This window comes from Eulemur rufifrons, chromosome 15 (genome assembly GCF_041146395.1).
Source record: "Eulemur rufifrons isolate Redbay chromosome 15, OSU_ERuf_1, whole genome shotgun sequence".
Lineage (NCBI taxonomy): Eukaryota > Metazoa > Chordata > Mammalia > Primates > Lemuridae > Eulemur > Eulemur rufifrons.
In genome coordinates, this window is record NC_090997.1 from 7,293,384 (window position 1) to 7,320,341 (window position 26,958).

The 26,958-nt window shown below is 55.9% G+C and overlaps 1 long non-coding RNA gene across 1 annotated transcript; it reads left to right on the forward strand.

The window, feature by feature from the left end:
• Positions 1–1,607: 1,607 nt before the first annotated feature.
• On the forward strand, positions 1,608–13,133 carry LOC138395768 (uncharacterized). Its single transcript, XR_011235552.1, has 3 exons — positions 1,608–7,260; positions 12,121–12,217; positions 12,713–13,133. It is a non-coding gene; the product is annotated as an uncharacterized lncRNA (long non-coding RNA).
• The last annotated feature ends 13,825 nt before the right edge of the window (positions 13,134–26,958 follow it).

The following is a 26,958-nucleotide window of genomic DNA, read 5'->3' on the forward strand; positions in this document are numbered from 1 at the left end:
CAGGGCTGCAGTGCCTAATACGTTTTTCCATTTCTTTGTCTTTCCTGAGAGAAGCTCATGATTATCACCTTCTAGGTCACCAGGAGCAGAGCACAGAGGGACAACACAGCTTTTGCGCTTCCAGCTGGCTCCCATCAAGAAGTTAGAAGGGAGCCTGCAAATACATTTCCTTTTATCAGCTCTGCACCCCAGAAGCACTTTCCCTGGCGGGGCTGGGAGAGGGGAGGCGGGCAGCAGGCCCCTCAGGAGGACCTGGGCAGGAATATTAATGTTCTGACTTTGCAGCGCCCGGTGGAGGAGCAGCCCTAGCCCAGCCGGGCCCTGGGAGGGCCTGGAAGGTGGTCGCCAGCAGCCGTGGGAGACACGGATCCGCAGGCTCGACGCAGCAGGGGCCGCCCAAGTCCTAATGAAAACATCTTCTCGCTCCTGACAAGCAGCCCCCATCACACCGCCTGGAGGCCATCTGGGAGAGGATGGGCACAGGACACGGACAGCCGTCCTGCCAGGCAGTGCGTGTACAGTGACATCGTTTTTCTCCAGGCAGGTGCATCCATCTCGCTGGGTTTAGATAGATAATACAATCTCTCTGCCCACACCCCATTTGCTGGGAGACAGCCTGGGCTTCTCAATTTTTTATGGGCTCACTTAGCTTGGAGGAAATCCAGAGGTCAAAGCCGGCGCAGACGCTCCAGTCACCTTGCCCATCCGGGCGCACAGCCTTTCCGAAACTGGCTCACCCACGGGGCCCTAAATTACGGCGATTACACTGCAATTCGCGGCGCGATATTACTTTGATACACTACCTGCTGCAGCCTGGGCCGGGAGGCGTGCATTATTTACCAGGGAGGCTGCCCGCGCCGCGCACCACAGCCGCCAGCGCTCCGCGGGGTCCCTCCGGTCGCCGCAGCCCGCCTCCGCGCGCCCGCGGTAGGGGTCCGGGGAAGAGAGGATCGGAGCAGCCCCCGACCCCTACCCCGGAGGGACTCTTTCCTGACCACAGTATAGGCCAGGAGAGGAATGAGTGGCGGAAGTGGCAGCTGGCGATGAGGCTGGGGGTTGGTGGGTGGGGAGAAGTGCTGAACCTGCAGCTCCTCCTGGCTCTTAAGGGCACTCCTGACCCTCATTCGCGGGCCCAAAAGAGCCCTTGTCGCGCGCACCCTTGGATCCGCACGGCAGGCGCGCCCAGGGGCGCATGGCTGCATCCGGACCCTGGCCGTTAACCCCGCGGCCAGGTTCAGGGATTTGGCCGGAGGCGCTGGTGGCAGAGACGCGGGAGATCAGACTGCCCCTTTCGCTTGGGCCCCGACGCTGAGTCTGCCTGGCCTGAGGCCTGGTTTCGCCCTGGCTGGGGGCTGGGGGCTGGGGGCTGGGGCCGGACTTGGGTAGCCGGCCTCTCTCGCTCTCCCATTAACGCTTGGCATCAGCATCTAGATTGCGGGTTACTTCTGCTTTTATCCAAAGTGGTCCTTAAGGGAGATGGATTTCTGATTGAAATCCAGTCAATTGGTGCTGTGGCTCCCGGCGCCCAGCGAGAGCACACTTCTGGGGAAATTGCCCTGGGTCTGGGGGGAGGGGTGTGGGCGGGAGGGGACAGGAGCCCCGGGCTGGGCTCTGGAGCCTGCGAACACACCACACGCTCCCGTCGGTATCCGCAGGTGTCCAGTACAGGGAATCCACCCTGCCTCTCTAGCTCCCCAGTACTGACAGGAGCCAGAACCCCCTGGCGAGGGACCCCCAGAGGTCAGTACCTAGTCTCTGGCCTCCGGACACTGCGTGGTTCATAAGCTCAGGGAGGGGGCCGAGCCGGTGAGATGGGGGTGTCTGTTCCGATGGGTGAAGGAGGGTGGTCTGCAGTGGCTTGGGTTGGTCTGCCACATTAGACCACATTAGTTCTAGAACTAGTTCCTGTTCTCCAGGACTTACTAACAAACAGGGAGAGGTCATTTGTCCCTACAGAGCATGGCTGGGCTGGGTTCAGCTTGAACAGTTCTGGACACCTCAGAACTGGGCATGGGGGTCCCTCCTCCTGGACAGTGTCCCCACCCCACCCCCAGCCTTCCCTTCCCACCAGGAATAGGAGCTCTGGAAAGGCATCTCTGACCTCCCCCCATCTCCCCATCACCCCAAAAGTCCTGCACATAGAGGATCTGAATTCTAGGTGAAGCCTCACTGTCTAGCAGAGACTGGCTGACAACGTAAATCCTCTGAGAGTGGCAACTCTTTGAGTCCCGAATATCTTCTAGTGGAGGGGTTTGTCAGCCCGTCAGGAGGAACGAGGTGCCTGCGGTTCAAGGTGTGGATGGGGCTCCTGGCAGGACGGGAAGGTGAATGATGACAGGTGCTGCCCTGTGGCCGGGGAGAGGAGCGTGGCCGTGGGGAGGAAACAGAGACCTGAGCGTAACACGTTCCTTGGGATCGCAGAAATGCCAGGAGCTCATTCCTCCTGCTCTTCTGGGCTAGCAAAGAACATATATATCATTTCTCCATCTACTTTGGGACTTGCCTGAGATGAACATATTTTTTAAAAGGAATCCCAGTTGCTACAGGAGCAGATGGTGCCATGGAGACAGCCAAGGGCAGGAGGAAGAACAGTGGCTTGCAAGTTAGGCATCCGGGGCCTCTGCCCAGCCCCTTCCCCTTAGCGGCCACGTGACTGAGGGCAAGCGACTCCCTTGCTCTGTTCTGCCCCGGCTTCCCTCGTGAGAGCGAGTGGGACCCCTGTAGTGTGCAGGGTGAGCTGAGGCCTTGCTTCCCCGGGGGTGGCGAGGACAGAACAGGACACTGGCCAGCAAGGAAGGTTTATTTTCCTACTTATTGTCTGTTCAGCGGCAGGCAAGTGGGACTGTCTTCCAGGCCATGGGACGGGGAAGGGGGGACAGAGCTCCACAGCAGCCACTGCTGTGTTCATCCCCTGCCTGCAGCTGTTTGCCTGATTGATTTGTCTGGTGGCCTCCCTGGCCGAGACTGAGTCCCTGTGTCCTCCTGCATGTTTGCCTTTGGTCCCTCTCTGCAGTCATCAGAAGGGGCGGCTCTGGGTGTGGGGGTGGGTGAGGCTGGATCTCCATCCACCCCTTTCTGACTCTTGGGCTTGGGAAGGATCTTAATGGCCATGGGTTCCAGCTGCCACCTCACTTCAGGCCCTTCCCCAGAAGCTCCACTGGTGGTAGGAGCCGCCTCTCACTGACCTACTCTCTTAGAAAGTTCATCCTTTTCTGGATCCCAAGTCAGGTCCCCTGTGTCATCTCTCATTAATCCTAGCTCTTCCTCTTGGGAGCTGCACGTAGAAGGAGTGACCCCCACGCCCACAGGACAGCCCTGCAGATAGTCCAGGGCAGCCATCTTGTCTGTACCCCACTCCGTCTTCTCGGGGCTAAACCTGCCCTGTGTCCTCTGTTGCTTCCAGTCCCCTCATGACCTTAGCTCCAACAGGAATTGGCTGAGCTTTCAGTGTGATGGCAGAGACCCTGGTCTTCAGGGAGCTCCCAGTTTGGGAGACAGTCTTCCCAGGATGAGAAAAATGAATAACAAAATTACACAGGCATTTGGGACTGTTGGATCTCCAACTGGTGTGGCTGCTGGTCTAGAAACCACTCAGAGGTGAGTGGGTTTAGTCAAGTCTTCCAGGGAGGGGAATCTCCTTTTCTCTGTGAAACAGCTGTCCCGCCCTTCCTCAGAGAGTATGGGATTACCGGGCACTCTGATCGGGGCTGGGACCCGCTCTGCGCCCCTTCCTCCACCGACAGGGAGAAAGAGAGGAGTGGGAGAGAATGCTCTTGGGATCTGCCCGTGCCCCTCCCTGGCTTCCCTGGGTGGGCACCTGCAGGCTTTGGTACCACAAAGATCTGGGGTCCAACGGGGAAGGCTTCCACCTTCGGGCAGCCACCTCAATCCTCGGTCCCCACGGCTCCCGTTCTTTCTCCTGACTGCCAGATGTTCCCGGAGGGGCTGGTCTATGCTGGCACGGAGCGTGCCCTCCCCATCTAGGCCTCCACCCACTCCCAGCTCTTAATTTATTATTAACTCTGCAACTGACTCTGAAATTATGGAAGACCATGTTGTTTCTTTCCTCAGTGTCGCTTATGGTCCCCAAGGGGAGGTGAACTGAGAGCGCCAGATACACAAATATGCTGTGAAAACCCTGTGGATTTTTGGTTCTAGCAGGGGGAAGGAAATTAGCTGTAATAAGCCACTGTTGCCTCTCTGGAAAGCCCACAGCGCAGACCCTCAGAGGGGCTCCCGGTCCCCTTGCTCTGCTCTCCCCGCTTCCTGGCACCTGGCTGGCGACCTGTCCCTTCAGGTCCCCTTGCAGGACAGTGGCCTCCTCCCACTCAGTCCTGTGACATCCGGGATGGGGATTATCGCTGTCGCAGGTGGGTGAGGAGGAGGGGGAGGCTGCAGGCACACAAAGAAGCGGCCCCTGGCCTCTCCCTGAGCCGTTAGCTTGAATGGTGGTAGGAGAGGCAGGTGGGAGCCGATTTTCATTCTAGAATTACCAGAAGGGAGAGGGTTATTTGGAAGTTTCTGAGAGGTAAAAGGGATTCATTGGCCCTCAGATAAAAGGATCAGTAGGCATCTGGCCTTTCCTTTTTCCTCTCCTGAGGAGAGCCAAGGGCTAAAACCCTTAAGTGACTGCCCACAGCAGCAGCTGCACTTAGGCAGAAAATAGCCCTAGGCTGTGACTAGCACAGTGGAAGGAGCTGGTTCTAGCCTTTATCTGGCTAAGGAGATCTGGCTTTGGGCTTCCTCTCTGGCTTCTAGTGCAAAAAACGACTCAGTCACATGGCATGTGTTATATTAAATGTTCATTGAATTGAGTAGGTTAGGTTTCCCTGTGATTTGCTGTGTGACCTCTGGCAAGTCACTTAACCTCTCTGGGCTTCAGGTGTTTTATATGTAAAAGGAGAGAGAGGTGCCATTTGAGGTGCCAAATGAGTGTGCCATTTCTGGGACCCAGGAGTAATCATGCTCGGACACAGTGTTTTATAACCGTGACCCAAACGTGCTTTCTGTCATGTCCAATGGCCAAAATGATGAGCTATCTTCTGCCGGCCTCATTCACATATAATGCTATTACAAGGAGGGTTTTACACCCAATGGCTTAGTCATGATCTTTCACTACTAATATTTATTTTTGTGATTTAAAACCTTTGCAATAAAATGGATTCTTACCAGTATTACTATATCTTCTTACTTCTTTAAACTTTCCTAAGCTTTTTCCCTGAGCAAGCAGCAGTATGTGCTAGAGAAGGGCTTATGCCCAGGAGCCTGGCCGCCTGGATTTGGATCCTGGCTCTGCCACTTACCAGCTGTGTGATCTTGAGTATGTTTCTTTGCCTCTCTGTGCCCCAGTTTCCTCATATAAAGTGGGGAAAATAATACGCCACGGGGCTGTTGTGTTCTGAGGGCCTTAAAACATTGCCTGGTGCACGGCAAGTGCAAACTTGCTACGTGATGAGTGTTATTACTGTTGAGAATGACTGTAATAACAGGACGCCTTTGAACCCTTCTCTGGAAAAGTGGCCTCTTTGTTTTTATCGTGTTGGGTCCTGAATGTTTGTTAGAGTGATCAATTAGAGACATATAATTTCTGAAATCCTAAGGAGCCCCCAACAGGATGATCTGAAAGGTACTTCCAGCTGGAGTGCTGGGAGTGGTGTGTGTGTGTGTGTGTGGTTAATAGAATATTCCAGTTAACTGAGGGGAGCCCATTCCTTTTAATATCATTCTCCTGATAGTTGAACGTGTATTTGAAATGCACCAATTCTGTTCTTCGCTTTATTCAGCAGGGTTATTCATATTCCCTTTTGAGGAGGCAGAGAGGTATTGTCAGCAAGAGCCCCAGGTGGCTCTCGGAAGGCTGGCGAGTGCGTCCTGCCTCTGCCCCCGGCTTCTGCATCTGTAAAGTGGGGGCGATGCTACTCACAGCGAGCCGGAGCTTTCCCTCCTCACGAGGAGACATTGCGTGGGGTGACGGCTCCAAGACAGCTTTGTGACCTGTAAAGTGCCAGGCACCCAAAAGGGCACATCATCCTCATCTGGACACGGGGAGCCCTGGGAGCCCATTTTCACAGGAAGTCACCTCATCTAAGTCCCCTGGAAAGGAGGCCCAGGAGAGGGCCTGACAGTACTGAGTCAGGGACTTCACCCCAAAGACTAGAATGTTGTTTTGTTCCTTCTTTGTGTTCTTTTCTGATCTTGTTTTACCCTAAAAGTTCAAACAGAAATTCAGTTAATGGACAGTCCCATGAATTCAGGCTGCAGGGGTTGGATGCGCATGTATAAAACATGCAGTACATGTATGTGGCCTCCACGTGGGGCCCGACCTTAGCCGGCGCCATTGCAACAACCATCTTGGTTCCCGGAGTTCATCCTCACATCCGGCCAACCCCCTGCTCGCAGAGGTGGTCCTTCCTTCATCGGACGAGCACGAGCACTGACGGAGAGACCGCCAGATGCTGCTCCAGGCACCGGGGAGACAGCCAGGAATGAGGCCCGCAAGGCCTCTGCCCCCATGGAGCCCACAGGGAGGTGCAGAGAGACTGAATACATAGGGAGAAAATGAAAAGGGGGTTTCAGACTACGGCGAGTGCTTTGAGAAAAATAAACCAGGGGGATATGAGAGAAAGTAATTTGGGGGACAAGGGTACTTCCTTGGGTGTGGTCAGGACAGGACAGATTCTGCTGAAAGGGCAACTTTATGCAACAGAGATTGTCCTAAGTCCTGTCGCCACACATAATGACGGTACTTAACAATTCCTGAGCGCTTGCGGGGGCCACACCCTGTCCTGAACAGTTAGAAGAATCTAATCCCCTCAGCAACCCCAGGAGGAGGGGATCATCATTATCCCCACTTTACAGATGAGGAAACTGAGGCACAGAGAGGGTAGGTAACACTGCACAGCTAACAAGGAATGAAACTGAGACTCGAGGGTCCTGGCCAATTTGTGAATACCGTTGCTTTGGGGGCCGTGGTGGAAGTGTTTGAACTGCCACTTGAATAGTTACGCTCCATTAAGTATTCTTCATTCAATTTGACCCATTTTCAAAATTCATTTGGTAATTTGTAAGTTTTATTTCATTTTAGTTAAGAAAGCTTCCTTTGGGAGTTGGGAAGCGGGCGGTTCCGGGAGTTTTGTAGCTTCCAGAGTGGTGAAGACAGAGAAGTCTCCGTGTCGTGGACCAGGAGGGCTGCGAAGGCCGTGGGGACCGTTCCGCCCAGGTCACCTGCCGTGGAGATTGAGCACTTGAGTCCAGAGAGAGGTGAGAGTCGCCCAGAGCCACACGCACACACACTCTGGTCCCCTCCGTCCAGCCTTCCACACATTTTGAGCAGCGTGTCAGATTCTATTAAGAGTAACCAAGCGCGGTGCTCAAACACGGCTTCGGCCTATTTACCCAGGGACACCCAGCTTTGGAGGCAGCAAACGTGCCCATTTGTTACTATTTGCAAATACGGTATACACCAAACAGGGGCTTTCTGTAAGCAAATTAAAAAGTAATAAAGTGGCCCCATCTGCATACTAGAGCAATGTGCTTCCATTTTAATGAAGCTTGCGACAGCAAAGCCATTTTGATGGCTTGTCAAAAGCACGAACGCCCATGGCTGAACGTGGATGGTGCTGCGGTGTGAAGGCACGGCCCTCGCTTCCTCGGTGTTCACAGGGACCTGGCGCACCTGGCACGTGCGGACAGCGCTGCTGAGGACCTGGTCCCGGCCCCTAAGCCGTCTACTGTGCTAGGGAGACCGACGTGTAAAATACAGTTAAATACGAGGTGAATGAACAGTAGTAATAGTACTAATATTGAATCAGCGTTGACCGTATGTCGAGGTGCTGGAAATCTTTTGTTTGCTCCTCCAAATCCAAGTCCACTCTCTGCCCCCTTCTGCCCTGCACTGTGCCCCGGGAGGCCGACCTCTGCAAATTGCACCCCAGCTTCCTGGCACCCGTAGGAGACTGGAGGATGGGAGGTGACTGAGGTTGGCAGACACTTCAGGACGTGCTGCGTCCTCAAGGCTCCTGGTGCTTGTCACGGCCCCTGTCCCACAGCACAGCTCTGTCTCTGGGTTCCTGTGGCTGTTCCCTGCTCCTGCCTCTCTAGGCCTAGGGGCGGCCAGCTCCCCAGCGTGGCCACTGCTGAGCTTCTGCACCCCCCCTGTTGCTTTCCTCAACCCTGCAGACATCTGTGCAAACGATCCCGTTGGTCAACTCCTCAATGGTTTGAATGAAGCATGTGTTTCCTGCCAGGACCCAGGTTAACACAAACAGCCTGAGCTAAGCCTTTTGGAAGTGCTCTCCATCCTCAAAACAGCCCCGTGAGGCAGGGGCTGTTATTGGCCCCATTTCAGAAGAGGAAACTGAGATTCAACTTTCCCAAGGCCAAGGAGGTAGCAGAATGTGAACCTGGCCTGTCAGTCAGCAGAGATAAGCTCTTCATCCTGTCTCACCTGCTGGAGAGGGAGGACTCCAGTCCTGTTTACCTTCAGGCACCTCCAGGAGTGGGGCAGGCCCATTTGTTAGGCAGTCACGCTTTAACATTTATTGAGCACCTGCTATGAGCCAGGCACGGTGCTAGGTACTGGAATTTTGAAATAAGAGCCAGTTCCCCTTCCTCTGGAGGAGACCACCGCCTGGTCCCTTGGTTCTCAACCTTGGCTGCACGTTAGCCCCACCTGGGGCATTAAAGAGAACCAGTGCCCTGCGGGCACCCCCAGCCAGAATCTCCGAGGGTGGGGCTGGGCATTTGGGCTTTAGGAAGCTCCCCCGTGAGTCTGAGCGGTGCCGAGGTGGAGGGCTGGAGTTGAGGCCCAGCTCGAGGACTACAGGGGGTCAGAGAAGGTTGAGAGTGTGCGGCAGGGCTGGCTGGAACATGGGCTGGTCCTGGAGAATGTGGGGAGACCGAGGCTGGCAGAGGTGAGTGGGCTAGGCTGGGGGAGTAATTAGCCTGCGAGTTTGCGATTATTCGTTCAACAAACACGAGTTGGGCAGCTCCTCAAGCTCACCAGTCCCTGTGGTTTAAGGGCGGAAATGGTCTTTCTGGCTCCCACAGCACCGCGGCTTCCCTCGGCAGCTCCTGAGAGGGCTGGGCCTGGGGAAGCCATCCACACTCCTTTCTGTCCCCGAAGCCAGGGACAGGCTTGGGAAGGCTGCTGGCTGGGGCTGGGCGCAGGGCCAGGGCAGAGGGTATGTCCCCACCATGAGCTCCACAGCCCCCACCGTCAAACACGGACTCACGGCCCCCACCAGGCTTTCCGCTCTCTGCCAGGACCTCTGATGCTCTCTCCCACTGCCACCGCCAGCAGGATGAGGGGAAATTTGAGTAAATGGAACATCGTTATTCCCTCTCCGAGAGGTAAAAGTCTTGTCCCAGGAGATAAGTGGGGTGACACCCAAGAAAAAGACTCAGTCCTGCTCCCGGGGAGCCCCAGTCTGAGGGCAGACACGGCCCATCCTCCACAAGCAGCGACTGCACTGTGTCCACCTGGTCCTAGGCCAGCCTGTCCTACCCAGGGGCAGGAAGCCTAAAGGAAAGGTTGGTGGCCTCAGATCAGACCAGGGACCAGGAGAAGCCTGACAACAGGTGAGTTTTCTCCATGTCTGCCTCTGCCTGAGGAGTAGAGCAGAAAGGGAGGGAAATGAAGATGAAAGAAGGAAAAGTGGGCGCCGGACAGGGCCGCCTCAGCCCAACTTTCGTCTCTCTCCCTGGAGGACTCCGCTGACTGCTGCTGCTCCCGGTGCCCTCCACCCTGCCCCTCCCCACCCGTGGCCCTTGTCCTCCCCACAGTGAGGCCTTGAGTCCTGCTTTTTCACTTTTCATACCTGGACCCCTCCCCCACACTGATGCCAGGTGGTCTCGCAGCTGATAATGACAATTGAGCATTTCCCCTGTGCCTGGGGTCATTCAAATCTTTATCTGTGTGATTGTTAGCAGGCCTAGGAAGTGGCTTCTAGGCTTATCTCCATTTTATAGATGAGGAAACAGAGGCACAGAGAGGTTAAGTGACTTGCTCAAGGTTGCAGAGCTTGTACACACCAGAGGTTGAACCCAGGCAGTCTGGTGGCCGAGCCCCTAATCCTGCTCCCCGACCGCTCTGCCTGTCCACGGAAGTGCGCCAGACAGATGGGGGCAGAGGTGAGGCCAAGGCTTGGAGAGATGGAGTTCACAGAAGCCCCTTTGGCTGAGGGTCCTGGGAAGGAAGGAATTCAAGCTGCAACTTTCCAGTTTGGCTCCCTTTTCCTGCTCCTGCTGAGAGGCTGAGGGATCACAGGGTGAGGCTGCTCTAGCCCCGTGTGGACACGGAGCCGCAGGGGCTGTAACTTAACTGCCCTGTGAGACTGGCAGTTCCAACAACCCTGCACAGATGGCGGGCAGGGTCAGGGAACTCCACTACAGCCCCGGCTCGGGTGCATCTGGAGCCAGGGCTGGCCCTTCTAACCCCCTTCTGGGGTGGAAAGTGAGTCATACTGGCTTCAAAGTGGGGTGGCCCATCCCTCCTCAGGCAGCTTCTGGGCCATGCACCTGGCCCCACCCCGTGGCCGAGTCTGCAGGAGGCTAAAGCACCACCCATCCAGGTCGCCCTCCGGATGCTGGGATGCAGCATTAGCTCATTTAATCCCCACCCCCCCCCACCCTGTGCGGTGGGGACAATCATTATCCTGATTTCACTACAGGTTCAGAGAGGCTGAGTCACTTGCCCAGGGTCACACAGCTCCGGCTAACTCCAGAACCAGTGTACTTGACCACTAGACACTTCCCTCTGCCTCTTGCAGCTGGGACTGTGCCTCAGGTTTTTCTCTGAGCGTCCGGCCCCCAGTGGAAACAGCTCTGAGATTGGGATCCTGACCATTTTTGTCCAGCTCTGCCCCCTACTCCCCACCGTGCTCCCCCCAGGGAGCCCCTGGGTCTGCAGGTGCCTGGAAAACAGCCTAGCAGGGTAGTTCAGAGCTTGGGCACTGGAGTCATATAGCAGCTCTGTGCTGTGTGTTCCTGGGCAAGTTACCTAGCTTCTCTGGGTCTCAGTTTCTACACCTGCCAGATGGGGATGAAGAGCTCTGCTGGAGAGGCCCAGGAGTCTGAATTTTTTAATCAGCACCCGCAGTGGATCTGATATCCATGAAAGTCTGAAACCTTTAGGGAGGGGAGCGTCAGAGAGTTGTCTGGATGCGGTCAGGGGAGAGCAGATCTGCGGACCTAAGATCCTCTGACCTCTCACCCTCAGTGTCCTCAACAGGACACTGAGCTCCTATTGAGGAAGACCCTAGGAATCTCCCCTCCCCACTGCTGTGCTGGCCTGTGAGTTAAACTTTCCAAGGTCACGAAAAATCCCTCCTATATGACAAGGAGCCCCCAGGCATCCCGGTTGCAGCACCCAGTCTCTCGCCTTAAGAAGCAGGGACAATGGTTCTTTGTAACATGGCTTTGTGGGAGCTCGAGTGGGCACACGGGAGAGAGTGCACACCGCTGCGTGTCTCTGTGCCCGTGTGCACGCCCTCTCAGCAGCCGCGTCTGGCGTGGAGCAGCTCGGCTGGCGTCTCCTCTCTGGGTGCCAGCAGTTCTCTGCCACACCACAGAGCCCCTCAGCCTGCTGGCGTCCCGGATCCCAGGGGCCTGCGGACCTGGCTTCTGTGACTCCTGGAGCTGAGGTTGCTTTTCCTTAACCATTTCCCACCTGAGGCTGGAGCAGCAGCTCTAGCTCTTTTCTGCCAAGGGGTGGAGCTGGGAGCCCCGGAGGCTCCCCAGGTGAGCGGAGGCCCCAGGAGCAGAGAGGAAAGGCCACAGCGTCCACATTTGAGACCCGCCTTCGGTCTGGTACGAGCTGTGCGACTTTGGGGCAGACAGTTGGTTCATCGCCCTGAGCTTCTGCTTTAAAATGGGCACAATAATAACTCTGTCACGGGGTTATGAGGACGTGAGAAGTTCAGAGCCCATGGTCTAGCTGGGGACATCACATTATATAATGTGGATAATGTGGCAAGGGCCAAACTGCTTATAATAATAATAAACAACTGTTCCTGAGACGTTACTCCGTGTCACCACACTGGGCTAAGTACTTCGCGAGCCCTCATTTGATCCCCACACCGAGCCCATGAGGTGGCTTCTATTATCATCCCTGTTTTACAGATGATGACACTGAGGCCCAGAAAGGTGAAGTGACTTGCCCGAGGTCGCACAGCCTGGCAGGAACAAGCAGGCAGTGGGCAGGCAGAGGACACCAAAGGTCAGGAAGGGGCTTTGGCCTCTGCAGGGGGAGGGGGGGCGGGGTGAGGGAGTGGGGAGGAGGATGAGGGGCAAAGGCCTTGCTGAGCCCCATCCAGGTCCCCACCTGTGACCAGAGGTCGGTGGAGGGTGGTGGGCCCTGAGGCTGGGTGAGGTGGGCTGTGTCCCCTCTCCTCAGGAGAGGCTGTTCCGGCCCCGAGTGTCCCTCTTTGCCGAGGTAATAAACCTGCCTCCTTATTCCCCCTCCACAGAGGCGGTTTTGTTACTCTTTGGCTCTCCTGTCTCCACAGCGCCAATAAGTCCTGCTGTTATGGCCGACAGCAGACACATTGCGCTGGTTAGGGACGCTCCCTCGCCTGGTGTTTGCCCAGCTTCTAAGAGGAGGCCTGGGCCCCATTCTCACTCCTTCTTTCTTTTTTTAATAATTTCACTCTAGGAGCCAAGTCCCCTAATCTCTTTTCCAATCTTTGGTTACAACACTTTATTAATTCCGCAGCCATATGGTGTGTAAAAGGTCTCCCGGCTCCTGGGAGTGTCGGCGGTGACGACACAATCCTAGAAGGCACTGGCTGATTTGGAGCGGAGGTGGGTCCTGGCGCTCGCTGCCCGCCCACTGCGTGCTGCGCGCTGGGCCACACGGTGGGCACGGGATCCCTCCCAGAGACAACCCTACGAGTTGCTGCGCAAGTTACTTGACCCCTGCGGGCCTCGGTTACCTTATCTGTAAATCGGGGATAACAGTAGGACTCAACCTCCCAGGGTCGTTGTCGGGAATAAATGACTTCGTCCAAGTAAAGCCACTTGGAATAAATGTCAGCTCCACAGAGCAAGCCCTGTACAGGACTAGCCTTGATGACGGTGGCGTGAGGGCAGTGATGGGTAAGGCTCCAGGGGACAGTTACCCACCTAGGTCACATAGCCGGGATTTAATCCAGGCCCCTGTGTGTCCTAAACTCACCCTCATCCCCGCCCGCCCCCCCCCCCCCCATGCTGTGCTGCATCCACTCCGAGCCCTGCATTCTATGCAGAAGGCAAAACTGAGCCTGGAGAGGTACGGCAACTTCCCCAAGAGCACACAGCAGCAAGCCAGGAGGATGTGTGGGACAGTGCCCTGCGTGGGTGACAGGCAGCTGGGGTTGGAGGATCCCAGCACAGATACAGCTCGCAAGGCACGCCCCTCGCTGGGTCTCAGTTTCCTCATCTATAAAATGGGTAAATGGTTGGACTTGAAGCTCTCTAAGGCACTCCTGATTCTATATTTGAGTGATATTTTATTGGTAGAAGGGACAGGAAAGCTCAGTCAGTTGAAACTGATGGTCCCAGAGCTGTGTGTGACCCACAAATCCATTTTGTTTGGCCTGCAGAGTGTCTTATAAAATTGACATTTGAATTTGTTTGCATGGGTTGCTGTCTCCAGTTTGCCACAGGCTGCTCCACTCCCTATAGTCTCACACCAGGTCTGCTCACGGCCTTCTCCTTGGTCCCTGATCTGCTCCAAGCCACTCATTGTTCAAAAAATAATTATTATTATTATTGCTGTTGTGGATAAATTTATTGAGTTCCTCCCACGTGTCAGACACTGTTTTAAGCCCATTTATCTAAACTGACTCATTTAACCGCAGGTAGCATTACAACCCCGTTTTACAGATGAGGGACGTGAGACTTGAGGCAGCTAAGTAACTTGTCCAACACCTCACAGCAGGACTGAGGCCGGAGACAGAGCATAATTTACTGAAATTGGCAAAACCGATTCTCCTCTTTACTGTCTAGCACCTGTGTGACACCGAGACCCAGCCAGGCTGGCGTTATTTGCGGGGCTCCCTCTGGCCCTGCCCTGGGAGGACAGGTGGGAGGAGGGAGAAGAGGTGCGCCCCCCACCTCCACGCTCGCTTTCCACCAGACAGTGACCACCTCCCAGCCCAGCCTCTCCGGGGTCCTACAGCCTAACGCTGCGGAGGATCAAAATAGCGAGTTAAAAGCGAAAACCCACAGCATTTTCTTCACAATTCCCTCTGCCTCTTGAGGAGGAAAGTGAGAGTGTTCGCAGGAGCTTTCAAGTTGTCGGGGAACAGAAATGAGATGCTTTCGTGGCTCTTCCTCTGTGTATGAGGCCCTCGGAGCAAAGCGCTATTATTAGCATTGCCTGCACTATCATCCAAACAGGCTTCCCCTCGAAGAAGTAATTAAATGCATTACTCTATGCAAAATAAAAGCATGGATCCGCATGTGCGGCCTCCGATGCCATCCCGTTCATTTTTGCAATTTTTACAGCTGAGAAGCCCTGTGGCTGCACCCCGCCGGGAGAAGGCAATTTGCCCCAGCGGAGGGTGAAGGGAGGGCAGAGGGCAGGCCCTGGCGAGGTGCCGGCAGTTGGATGAGGTGGTTTGTTTGTGGGTTTTGCAGCTGGAAATTGGGGCCATGGGAGAGATGGAAAGATGGAAGGACTGAGGTGCCCGGGCCAGGCAGGGCTGGGCTGAACCCCCTGATGACCAGGTAGAGAACGGGGATTAGTTGGCGATGGCCCCCAGGTAACCTGGCCCTGGCCTCCGGACGCTCTGCCTCCTCCGAGCCAAGTAATCCCTAGCAAGAAGGCTCCTCTCTGAACCTTATCTATAGGAGCCAGAAACTGAGCTGCTTTCTGCAATTCCTCCCTCTCCTTTAGCCTCCCTTTCAAATCTGTTTCCTAGCCTTGTTGGGAAGATTTACTAAACAATTCCAGATCCGTCTGCTTCTCTCCCTGGCTGCCAGGACCTTCGTGGGGTCCCGTTGTAACAGGAGGGCAGTGGCCAAAGGCACAGGGCTCTGGGGCAGGAGCCAGGACCCGAATCCTGACTCTACCATCACTTGCTGTGTGACCTTGGACTAGGGTTGCCAGATTTAGGAAATCAGAAATACAGGATGCCCATTTGAATTTAATATGCAACATTTGGGACATATTTATGCTTTAAAAAATTCCTTGCTTATATGAAATTCAAATGTAACTGCTCATTCTGCATTTTATCTGGCAACCCTACCTTGGACCAGTTCTTTACCTTCGCAGTTCCCATGTCTATAAAATGGGGATCATAGCAGTACCGGCTTCGGAGGTGGTTCTGAGGGTTAAAAACATAAAATGTTTGGAACAGAATGATAGTGACCACCTCATCCAGTTAGTATATTAGAAAGTGCTCTGTAGTTTGAAAAATGCTTTGCAAATGCAGTTGACGTGTCATTTTTCCTGTACCTTCCTTCTCCCCCAACTTCATCAGAGACAGCAAACCAGCAAAGCGGGGCTGAGGGGGAAGGAGGTTAGACATGAGGGGACCCGCCTGGCTGGATGGGTCAGCCACCTCCCTCCCGTGCAGGGAGCCCGACACACTAGGGTGCCGCGGCTGGTACTACGTGGGCTGGGGAGTCGGGTGAGGGGCTGCGACATGCAGACGGTGGCCGGCTGCCCAGGACAGCCAGAATGAATGAACAGTGACAACACCAAGCACACCGACAGCTCACACAAACACCACCAGGGCGGCTGAAAGAAGCCAGACATGAAAGCAGATGTAACATGTGATTCTATTTATATAAAATTCAGAAATAGGCAAAACTGAACCGCACTGTTGGGGGAGCACAGGAACGTACGAGGAGAGGCGGGAGGTGATGGCCTGGGAAGGGAGCCACGGCTGCCGGTGCCGGCGACGTCCTGGTCCTGAGCCGAGGCGGTGGCTGCGCCGGCGTTTGCTTTAAAATAATTTGTTAGTGGAACATTTGTGTTCACCCTTTTCCGGACGTGAGATTTATTTCACAAAAAAAGGTTATGGGGAGAGAGGAGGCGGGAAGGGTCACGCGGGGGAGGCTCACCTTCTTCCTGGAAGGAACCCGAAGTTCTACCTTTCTCTGGAGAAGGCTCCAGGGATGAGTGGGAAGCTGACCTCTCCATGCCCCCCAAAGTCAGAGAGTGAAGCTAGAAAGCAAATCTGGCTCATGCGGTGGGCTGACCAGGCCCTCTGGCCTGAGTCAGGCTCATTAAGATTCCTTCCCAGTTCTGCCCTGGGGTCCACAGGGCACAGAGAAACCCGTGAATCATGCAGACAACAGGGTGAGAAAGCGAAGGGAGCGGGGAGAGAGTGGGAGAGAGGGAGGCGGACAGATGATGTGGGGGGTGGTTGAAGGAGGACCCCGGGCCAGTCCATTCCGATGGCAGCTCTTCAGTGTACCCCTCCCCCCTCCGGAGCAGAGGTAATTACTGGGGATAATGATCCCTTGGGGGACAGGGGGCACTTTTCATTAACCCCAGACCCCGTACCCTACTGCCCTTCCCGAGGAGTCTGACCCTCACCCATCCTGCGGGGCCCACCCCTTTCAGCCTCTACCTCGGGGCCGTGCCAGTGACAAGTCCCTGTGCCTGCTTCACCTTAACTGGGTGACATTTAAGGGCATGCTCTTCATTGGGCCATAACAATTTACAAGCCGTGCAGCGGTGCGTTGTTCTGGGACCTGCAGGGGGAGCGGTGGCCCTTTATCATCTGCTGGGGTGGGGGTGCCGAGTGATGTATGGCCCCTCATTAAAGCCCCGCCTGTGACACCAGGAGAAGTAAAACATTTTAGCAAACCATTCACTTTTCATTTCCCAAGCCACCCTCCGTGCCAGGAGCGCTGCTCCTGACTTAGGGCAGCTGGGAAACACCGGGGCCTTAAATGTCTTATTTATATCCGTCTGTCCCTCCCTCCTGGCACCATGGAGGGCAGGGAGCCAGCAGGGCTTCGTGCTGCTGTCCCCGTCCGTCCAAGCTGCTGCTCCTCACCTTGCCCCTCAGAGCAGGCACCCCAGAACGATCTTGCACTGGCGTTTACAAAGCGCTTTCATCCACCCACCAGGGGCAGGATTTGAGCTCAGGTCTGTTTGGGACACACGAAGCCAGGTCCTTCCCACAAAGAGGTGAGGCCAGGCAGGGAAGGCTCCGAGGGCGAGGGCGGTGTCCCAGGGCTGGCCCTGAACCCGGCAGAGGAGTGAGGAGTGGGGAGGCCCAGCGGCCTTTTGGAGAATAGCTCATGTCTGCAGGAGGCGCAGGAGCACGGGCGTGACCTCCCCACTGGGGTCAGCGGGTCCCCCAGGTTCTCCTTCTGGCTCCTTGGCATCTCAAGCTTCACTCCCCGCCTGTCCAAGGTGGGAATCTCGTGCCTCTCTCTGGCTGTCCTCTCTCTCTTGTCTTTCTTTTGCCCCTCACCACACCCTGCTTCCTCCTTTCTGTCTCCATCTCAGTGGTTTCCTAGGGACGAAGCCTGGAGGGCTGGGAAGGGAAATGCCATGGCCTTGGCACACGGGACCTGGTGCCAAGTCCAGGCCTCTCCACCTCCCCCTGAGCCTCTTGACATCTCTGAGCTTCTGTTTCCCGTGTGTAAAATGGGTCTAACTGGCTTTGGTTTTCCGTGGTTTCCGTGAAGACTAACATTAATCACACTTTAGACAAGGCCTGGCCCAGGATAGGTATCCAGTGATGCCAGTGACAGGAGCAGAGCTGGCCAATGGCCCACTGCACAGTCAGGACCCCCTTTCCATGCTCTGGGGCTTTGGGCTGAGAAGCAGCTGTCCAGCCAGGAACCCCATTTTTCAGATCCCTGTTTTTGCATCCAGGTGTGGCCTCATTTCTAGTTCTCATGGAGGGAATGTGTGCAGGGTGTTGTATGCCACTTCCAGGCAGAAAAGATCAAGAATTGATGTCTTTTCTGTCTCGTGGCTGAACAAGGAGGAGTCAGAGTTCTTAAAGGGGGGCAGAGCCACAAGAGGGAGGGAGCCTGGGACCTGACAGGCATGTGGAAGGCCACCCTGACAGCAACACTTGTGCCAGACTGCGACTGAGCAAGACACGACTTTCCCAGGCAAAGCCACTGAGACGGAGGGGGTGGCCCATTACAGCGGTAGCATTTCCTCTTCTTCCCTCCACCCCTCCCTGGCACCTGCCTTGCTGCCTGCCCATCTCTCTGTCTGGGCCTCACGGTCTGGAGCGAGTGTGTTCTGTCCCTTGCTCCTGCCAGGTCCCTCTGCCCTGGGGCCTTGCCCGCTGCTCAGGCCCAGCTGCCCTGGTGTCACTGCAGACCGGATGTGGCCACCTTGGCCGTCAGGCTCAGGTCACACTGGCGCCTTCTCTCCAGGTGCCGAGCGCAGCTCCAGCCTCAGTGAATGCTGACAGGACTGTCTGGTCATCCGGAGATCTTGCTGAGTTGTACAGTCGTCTGACGATTGGTTTATGGGGACTCAAACCACTCTGGACTTCAGAAATCCTCCCGCCCCTCCAGGAGTGCCCAGGAAGAGAGGAGCCAACACCTGTCGAGCAGTTAGCCTTGGCCTCATGTCCTCTTCTCTCCCTGACTTCTGTCCTTCAGGGGCTCTGTGGGCCTCCTTATGCTGCCTCCCAGTGGGGGGGCCTCCTGCAATTCCACACTTTTTATCATACTTCCGTTTCCCCAGGCTCCCCTCAGCCCCTGCCTCGCTTCTCCCAACCGCTTCCTACCTTTCCCTGACTTTTCAGCCGTTCCCCGCCACCCACTCCTGGGTCCTCCCAAGGGGCTGCTGTGGCGCAGACACTATGTCTTCTTGGATGATGCACAGCCGGAGCCTCGGAGAGGTCATTCTCTGGGGTGAGCCTTCTCCTTGCCTCTGTCTTGGCAGAACAGGGTCCCTGGAGGGAGACCAGGGCAAGTTGGATAAAGATCTCTCCGTGGCAGATTGACTTTGCTGGGAGTGGGCAGACGTTCACGCTGGCCTTCCCCAGGTGGACGTTCCACCTGACGGCACAGTGGGCAGCACCTTTCCTCCCCCGTCTTCTCTCCAGGTCCCTGCCTCAACTACCCGGAGCCCGCGACATGCCACCGCCACCCCTGGGCCCACCCCACAGCCTCTCCCAGCTCGGAGCCCGGATCCTCTGCTACCAAACCATGATCCTGCCCTTCCTGCTGAACTCTGACCAGCACTCCTTGCCTCGAAACATTCCTTAGACTCATCTTTCCGGCTCTGGTCCCTGGTCTCTTCTCCCTACAAGCTGAAGGCTCAGCTCCAGTCATCCCGAGGCCGTGCTGGGGGTGGAAACTGACTGACCCATCCGCCTCTGGTCAGCTACCTGAGCACCGTGAGTGACTCACCCGGGGAGTCTAAGCCGACGGTGCAGCCCGGGCTCTGAGGGACTCCATCCAGGAGACAGACAGACAGACAGACAGACAAGGGCAGTGAAGTGCTCTGGGGCACATGGTATTGCGAGGCCTGAAGGGGGATGGTCAGTTTCACTGGGATGGGGACGGGCTCAGCAGAAGCTTCCCCAAGAGGAGGGAGGCTGGAGCCCAGTCTGGGAGGATGGCTAGGAAGTGAGCAGGCTAAGGAAAGCGCAGTGGACGGGGTGTTTCAGACAGAGGGCACAGTGTGGACCAAGGCCTGGAGCCAGCCCTGGGTCTGAGGCGGAGCAGTGGCAGGAGGGACAGGGTGGGGAGGGCCTTTCACCCGTACTAAGGATCCTGGCCTGTATCCCGAGGGTGGTGGGAGCCCCTGAGCGGGTTAAGCACAGGAGTGACCTGGTCAGCTGCATTGGTTTCCTCTGCGCCACGATCCTCTCACTTCCATCCCAGCGTCTGAGCTGGGCCCCCATCCCTGGCTCAGGGCCCGGCGTGCCATCAGTGCCCAGCACACGAGTGGGTGGACAGCGTTCGTGTCCCTCACCACTGTCCCTGGAGTCACACCCACGCTGCACGGTGGCTTGCCCTGGGGGCTCCTGCCCGGCTGGCTGACCTCACGCCCCGCACCCCTGTTCACGGTTCCTGCCCTACGTGCCCTCCTTAGGTCTTGGATAGTGCCCAAACTGGGTGTGCTTTTACGGATTTGTTTGGGCTGCTTCCTCCACCTGGGCTGCGTCCCCCGTCCACATGCTGCCACTCCCACTCTTCCTTTCAGTTGGTTCCTTCTCATCAGGAAGGTCTCGGCCACAATATCACCCACTTGGAGTGACTTTCCTGAGCTCCAAGTCTAAATAAGCTCCCACCGTCAATATTCTCTCAAGTATTACACTCTTTTCCTTCCTAGCATTGAACGTGATTTGTCATTATGTATTACAGTTTGTTTATAGTCTGTCTGCTGCACTAGGCTAAAACCTACCAGGCACATGGCTTCTGTCTTCTCCCAGTCCTGGGGCCTGGTACAGTATGTGTGGGGTGCCATGACCACGTGTTGAAGGAGTGAATGAGGCTTAAATTTCTGCTCAGGGCTCCCTGAAGGCAGCAATCTGCCTCTCTTTTTGGCCTAGGACGCCTCATCCCCTGCACAGAGCAGGAACTGCTTACCCCCTCCTTCTTCTCCCCCAGAGCCACCTTGAGCCAGACCTGGAGCAGCAGCGGCGTGAGCCGAGGCAGGGGAAGGCCGTCACAGCTCAGCTCCGCCCGCAGGCTCCTCCAGCCGACAGAGCCCACGACGCTATGGAGCTGGCCCTGGGCACTAGACATCTCCAAGGAGACCCTGCCAGTGCCCCAAGCTTATGGCCTGGCCTCAGACCCACACAGCTTGCTTGAAAGGGCACGTCTGCCCCCTTTCTTTAGCAATATCGCAGTGCCACTCAGCGCGGCTGAGACCCAGGGCTATGCAGTAACATACACCCCCAGACACGTCCCCACTGCCACCTTCCATCTTTCCTGTCTCTTTGCTCCTTTCTGCATTCGCCCCTCCCGCCCAGTCTCGTCTCTGTTTCCACTTATTTGTCACTCTCTTTTCTGTCAATCTGTGTCTCTTTCCATCTGCCTCTGTCACTCGCTGTGTGTGTTTCTCTCTGCCACATTTTACGTCTCTTTCCCGTCTCTGTCCATTTGTGTCTGTTACTCTTGCGTCTGGGAGTCTTCCTTCACGTCCGCCTGCTCCCCGCTCACCCCAGGGCCCCTGGGCCACACCTCGCTGTCTGCCCCCCTGCCTCACACAGGCCCTGGGAAGGAGAAAGGGCGGGGCCGCCCGCAGGGAGCTGGAAGCAAGTGTTGGGGCAGCAGCACGAAGTAGCGCTGAATAAATTCGCAGCTGTCCCTTTTATCTCCTCCTGGCAGGAGGCGAGGAGCAGGGACCAGGCGGCTCAGAAGAATGGGCGTCAGGAGAGGCATGGCGGGCCCAGGGGAGACAGGGAGAGTGGGGGCAGCAAGCAGGGCTGAGACGAAAGGGGAGGCAAGTTTCCGTGACCTCTGGCTCCTAGCAGGGGAATTTTGGTCCTCACTGCTGGGGACAGGGAATCGTGAGGACTCCAAGACATCAAAAGGCACAATAAACAAACCGTGCAAACAGCAGTGTGTGTGTGTGTGTGTGTGTGTGTGTGTGTATGTGATTAGTGCCATTTGCTAAATAGTTCTGGGTCTCCCAGCTTCTAGATTGCACTTCCTGACCCCCTTGTGGTTGGATGTGGCCATATGAACCTCTGGCCAATGAACAGAAAAGAAAGTGTCACTTCCTTTTTGAAATTCCATTAAATAAGAATTTAATGGCCAGTGTAGGATCTCCCAGAGGTCTTCCTTTCCCACTGGCACAATGACCAGCAAGGTTTGAGCTGATGGATTCTTCAACAGCCAGGGTCTTAGGGTGACTATGATGAACACAGGCTGTGATGGGCATGTAGCGTGAGCAAAAATTAAGCCCTTGTGGTTTAAAGCCAGAGATTCCGGAGCTGTTTGTTACTGAGGCATAACCTCGCCTATCCTGACTGATAAAATGTGTACGCCCATGACTGCACAGGTGTCTGTGTGTGGGTGTAAAGTGAGCAGGTATGTTTGTCTAAGCGTGTGTATCTGCTGGGATATATTTGTATTTATGTATTTATAAGAAAGTATGCTTAGGGGTGTGTGTGAGTACAATCTGTATTTTGGGTACACACTCAGCTCAGCATTAGGCAAAGAAGGAAGGTTTCCCTCTGCTGCCTTCTCACCTGCTGTTTCAGGTAGAAACACAAGGAGCCCTGTCTCGGTCCCAGCGTGTCTCCTAATCACATACCCGGCTTTAATCTCCAAGTCTTCTCTTCCCAGCAGCTGCTCCCCTGTTCCCTGAGTGTTCCTGGGGCGGCTATTGCTTTTGGCTGCCCAGAGCAATTCCCCTCTCCCTCCACCCTAGGCAGGGTGACTGCGATGGGCTTGGGACCCGGGCCAGACCACCCTGGGACTTGGTTGCTGGAGTGAGCAGGGAAGTGGAGTGCCTTCTCCCTTTGGGGTGATAGACACAGGAAGGGGTTAGAGAGGGGGCTGTCCCTGCCATGGAGGGACGAGTGATCAGGCTGAAAGAAGCAGAGCTGAGAGAAAGGCACAGGAGGCTCCTGGATCCGGTGCTGTCCAGTCTTACTAATGACACGGGTCAGTGTTTACCTGCTTGCTCACCAAGGCTGTGCTGCCTGGTGGTTAGCGTGCGGACTCTGGAGCCCAGCTGCCTGGGCTGGCATCACTTCCTAGTTAAGTGATGTGAGCACATTATTTAATCTCCATGCCTCTGTTTCCTCTGTGATAATAAGAGTGTAAATTTCACAGCACCGTTGCGAGAATTAAACGAGCGAATTCACGTTAGTGCTCAGAACAGTGCCTGGTGTGAAGTGAGCAGCTGACATCGGCTATTATTATTTCCTGAACTAGTGTGAGTTGGGTTTTTGTTACTGGTGACTAAAATGGTCCTGATTGTTAATATAACTCTCTCTTCCCAGGCTGATGCAACCAAGAAGGATCTGGTTTCACTACTTCTCCTTTTTTTTTCCTGGTTTGGAAGTAGGAGCAAAAATTCCCTTTAGATTTTTACCAAGTCTTTTATTTTTCAATGATAACTACTACAGAGGGCAGCAAAACAACGCAGTGAGAATACCACCAGGCAGAAACAACTGCAAAGCCCTGGCCTTCTGTTAGGTGAGAATGGCTTCGGCCAGCTCTCCCCTCCCGCTCCCAGCCTGGGGTGGTTCTTGGAGGGAGTGTTGGTCAAGCAGTCCTCGGTTGGAATCCTGTTTCTTCTACTGACCAGCTGTGGGACCCCATGTAAATGCACAACCTTGCAGAGCCTCAGTTTTCTAATCTATAAGATGGGACTCATAATAAAAATATCCACTGCATGAGATTATTGTAAGACTTAAGTTAATCTCTACAAAACTTTGGTCACTGACATATACTTAAGTTCTCCAAGGGTGTTGTTATGGTTGCTAAATCATTCTGGTAAGAGATTCTTCTAGAACTTGCTTTAGAAAGCGGCTCCGATTCCCGTCTGGGCTGAAGGTGAGCTGCAGTCCTTCCAGCTTTGGCTGAGAGAGACTTGGGCTGGCCCCAGTGGTGGGGAAGCCCAGCCCATTTCAGAAGCTGCTTCTGAATCTTCCTTCTGAGTACGGGGTCTTCCCTCGTCCCCCACCCCTCAGCTGCCACTCAGGCCTGGGCTGGGCTGTGTCTCTCTCTCTGCTCTGAAAAAGTATGTGGGACCCTTGCCCTGGTCCATGGCAGGGAGACAGTCCCTTTTCTGGCCCTAAAAGACCACCACTGGCTTTAGGCTGCAGCCTTTTGTTGGGGAGGCAGAGGATAGGCCTGCATCTTCCTGCGCCTCCTCCCAGAGAGCCCTCCACCCCCACCCCCTTCCTGCCCCGGCAGTCTCCAGCTCCCAGCTCCCCTTCCCCTAATATCTACAGTCTCCACACTCCTTTTCCTGTGTCTAAACCTGCTCAAATATTTCCTGTTCTCAACAGCCCGTCCTGGGTCCCAGGTATCCAAGCCTTCACATCCTCACCTCTGTTCTCTCCTGAGTTCTCAACAGCAAAGCCTCCGTGAGCTCCAGGCTCTGAATGTGCCCTTGATAAACTGCCAATTGACAAGGTAGATCTCTCTGTCTTCAAATCCTCTTCTGCCAGCGCTGTGGTCCAGGGCTGACCTCTGTGGCCTGCATGGCCCAGGCTCCCTGCCCCCTGCTTTTGGGTTTGGCCCCACCAATGCGGAGCCCCACAGATCAGAGGGACGGAGGAGAGGGAGGCCAAGGTATTTATTCTCCTGACTTGCTCCCTGCAGAGCTGCAGGGGGATGGCTCTGTCCTGCACAAGGCCACAGCTCCCATCCAGCGCCCCCTCCCCATGGCTCCTTGTCCACTCCCTCTGGGCCTAGATCCCCTGTTCCTAGCCCTGCGGCTTCAGCGTCCCCTGTTGGTTTCCCCACACCCTGCCCACACCTTTGCACCTTGCCCACACCTTCCTTAAAGTCGCCTTGAATTACTCAGTTTGAATATACCCTGAGTTTTCTGCCAGACCTGGATTATTAATAAGGTGCCCAGCACCGAATGCACAGGACACCTGCTGTGCTTGTCTCACTGGTGATTCCTGCGGCACCAACCTGGCTCTACCACCCCTCCCCACAAAGAGCCCCTCTCTCTGACGCACCCCCAACACAGCACTCCACCAACTCCCTTTTCTCTGGGACACTTCCTGCTTGGCCTCCTTCTGACCAAGGCCCCTGCTCTTCTCTCTCCCCTGGGCAGCCGCCTCTACTCCGCCCCCCGCTGAGATGGCAGCCACCACATACATTGCCAGTCCAGCCTTTGCCCACGGGGCTCAGGCCACAATGTCCAACTACTCTCTGGAAGTCAGTCTGGGCACCCTAGGGGACCTCAAACTCAGTGTGCTCCAAACTGGACTTCCTCCCCTAAGCCTGCTCATCCTCTAATGTAATTTTTTGCCCACACCCAGGCCAGACCCAGGAGTCAGCCTTGACTTCCATTCTGCACACTGTCTTCATCCTTTTGCGTCCTGATGCTTGGACCTCCAAAATATTTCTTGACTCCCCCTTCCCCAGCCCAATCCTTAGTACCTTGACATTGTTCCCAGCATTCCACCCTCACTCTCCCTGGCTGCTGCCAAAGCTTCCTAACTGAGCTCCGGCCTCCAACACCCACTCCTATCCACCTCCACATCACAAATCTGCTCAAGGCCCGTCAATGGCTCCCTGTCATACGCTTAGGCTTGTTAGGTGGCGAACAAGATTCTGATCTGAGCCCTGCCTCTTTCTCCTGGAATGTCCTCCCACTCCTCCCGAAAGCCTGGAATGTCCTCCCACTCCTCCTGAAAGCCTGGAATCTCCTCCCACTCCTCCTGAACCTCGGTGCTGGGACATAGCGCTATCTCCGCTCCCCTCACATCCGTGCCTCTCTGCCTGGCTGCACTGTCCCTTCTGCCTGGAAGTCTCTCTCTGCCGCTCCAAACTCTGGCCAATCCTGGACAACCTTCCCTGCTTCTTAAAGATTGTTTTGGTGTCACTTCTAGGCAGAGGCACATTAGCCGGGTTTTGTTTTTTGTGTTGTTTATTTTTAATTTCTAGTGGAATAAACTGGAAAGGGGTATATAAAGCAGAGGAGGGGACTTGGCCATTGTTTGGAGGGAAGTCAGTACCTGAAAAATGCCCTACCCACTCTGACTCCTTTCTCTGCGTGTCCCACCCTTCCTTTCTGGCTGCTTCCCCTAACTCTTCAGGACTGACAATTCCTGGGTTTGATGGTGGCCACAACCTTGCAGCTGCCAGGCTGCTGTGTGCTGAGCTAGTCACTTAACCTCTCTGTGCCTCCCTGGTTGGACTCGCTGCAGAAGGTTCTCCAAGGTTCTCTGTTTCCACGGCCCCTAGGGGAGGGTAAGAAGAGGTCACTAGAAAGAACTGTGAGGGTGGCAGCAGTCTGTCACCTCTGCAGGGCTTGAGTCTGTGCTTCTGGCTTCCAGTAGACACATGGAAACCTTGGGCTCAGGCAAAGTGTTTTTTGTTCCAACAGTGACAGCTCCGCCTCCAGAACCCCAACCCTCCCTGAGGCCATGGCTACTGGGGCTCACAGGCCTCCTGTCCCCTCCTCTGCGCTTTTACCACCAGAGCTGGAGATGGATCTGAGCTGGAGCTGAGGGAGGGTCACCCGAGGCCGTCCACCCTGCCTGTCTGTGTGCGGGGGTGCTGAGGAGGGGCTACCCAGCTGGACTCAGGCGGTGACAGGCCCCTCACCCCAGCTGGGCTGGGCAGGTCCCCGGGAGAACTGGTGGGAGTGGCAGTCGCAGCCGGTTTCTCCTCGGGTCTTATCTGCTCCAGCCACCCCAGCCCCGCTTCTCCCGGGAGTTTGCCTTGCCCTTTCCAGAACAATGGCTTCCCGACTGTCTCTCCACTCCATACCAGCTGGCTCTGGAGAGGAGCCGGGGTGGTGAAGACCCTGAGGATTGCGGGGGGGGGGGGGGGGGGGGGGAAGGGGAGGGAGGGGGCGAGAAGGCAATGACTTAAACCAGGGCAAGCGGGACGAGCCGAGGGAGCGACCGCAAAAGGAGCACGCTGGCTCTGGCAGGTCTGGGAGGCCGGCGGGCTTCAAAGACTGGCTCCGACGCCGGGCGCGGCAGCCCAGCAAGCCGCCTTTCTCCTGGCCCTCCTTGGGGAGCAGTTTTCAACCAGGGACATTATTTATGAAGGGAAGGAGTGGGGAGCGGGAGGTGTCACGTGGGCCGGCCGTCATGGAAACAAACGCGCGGCGCCGCAGGGCCGCAGCCCCCGCCCTGCGCCCAGCCCGAGCCCACCCCGGCCGCGGGCGCCCCCGCGCGGCCGCCAGCGGAGCAGCACGCAGCGCCCGGGCTGCCCCCGGGGCCTGGGAGCCCAGCGGGCCAGGGCAGAAGCCAGGAGCGCCCTGAGGCATCGACCCGCCCAGCCCAGCCATTCCTCATCTCTGGGCACATCCATCACCCGCCCCTGCGTCGGAGCTCCTTCGGCTCACCCCCGCATTCTGCCACCTAGTACGGATGCCTG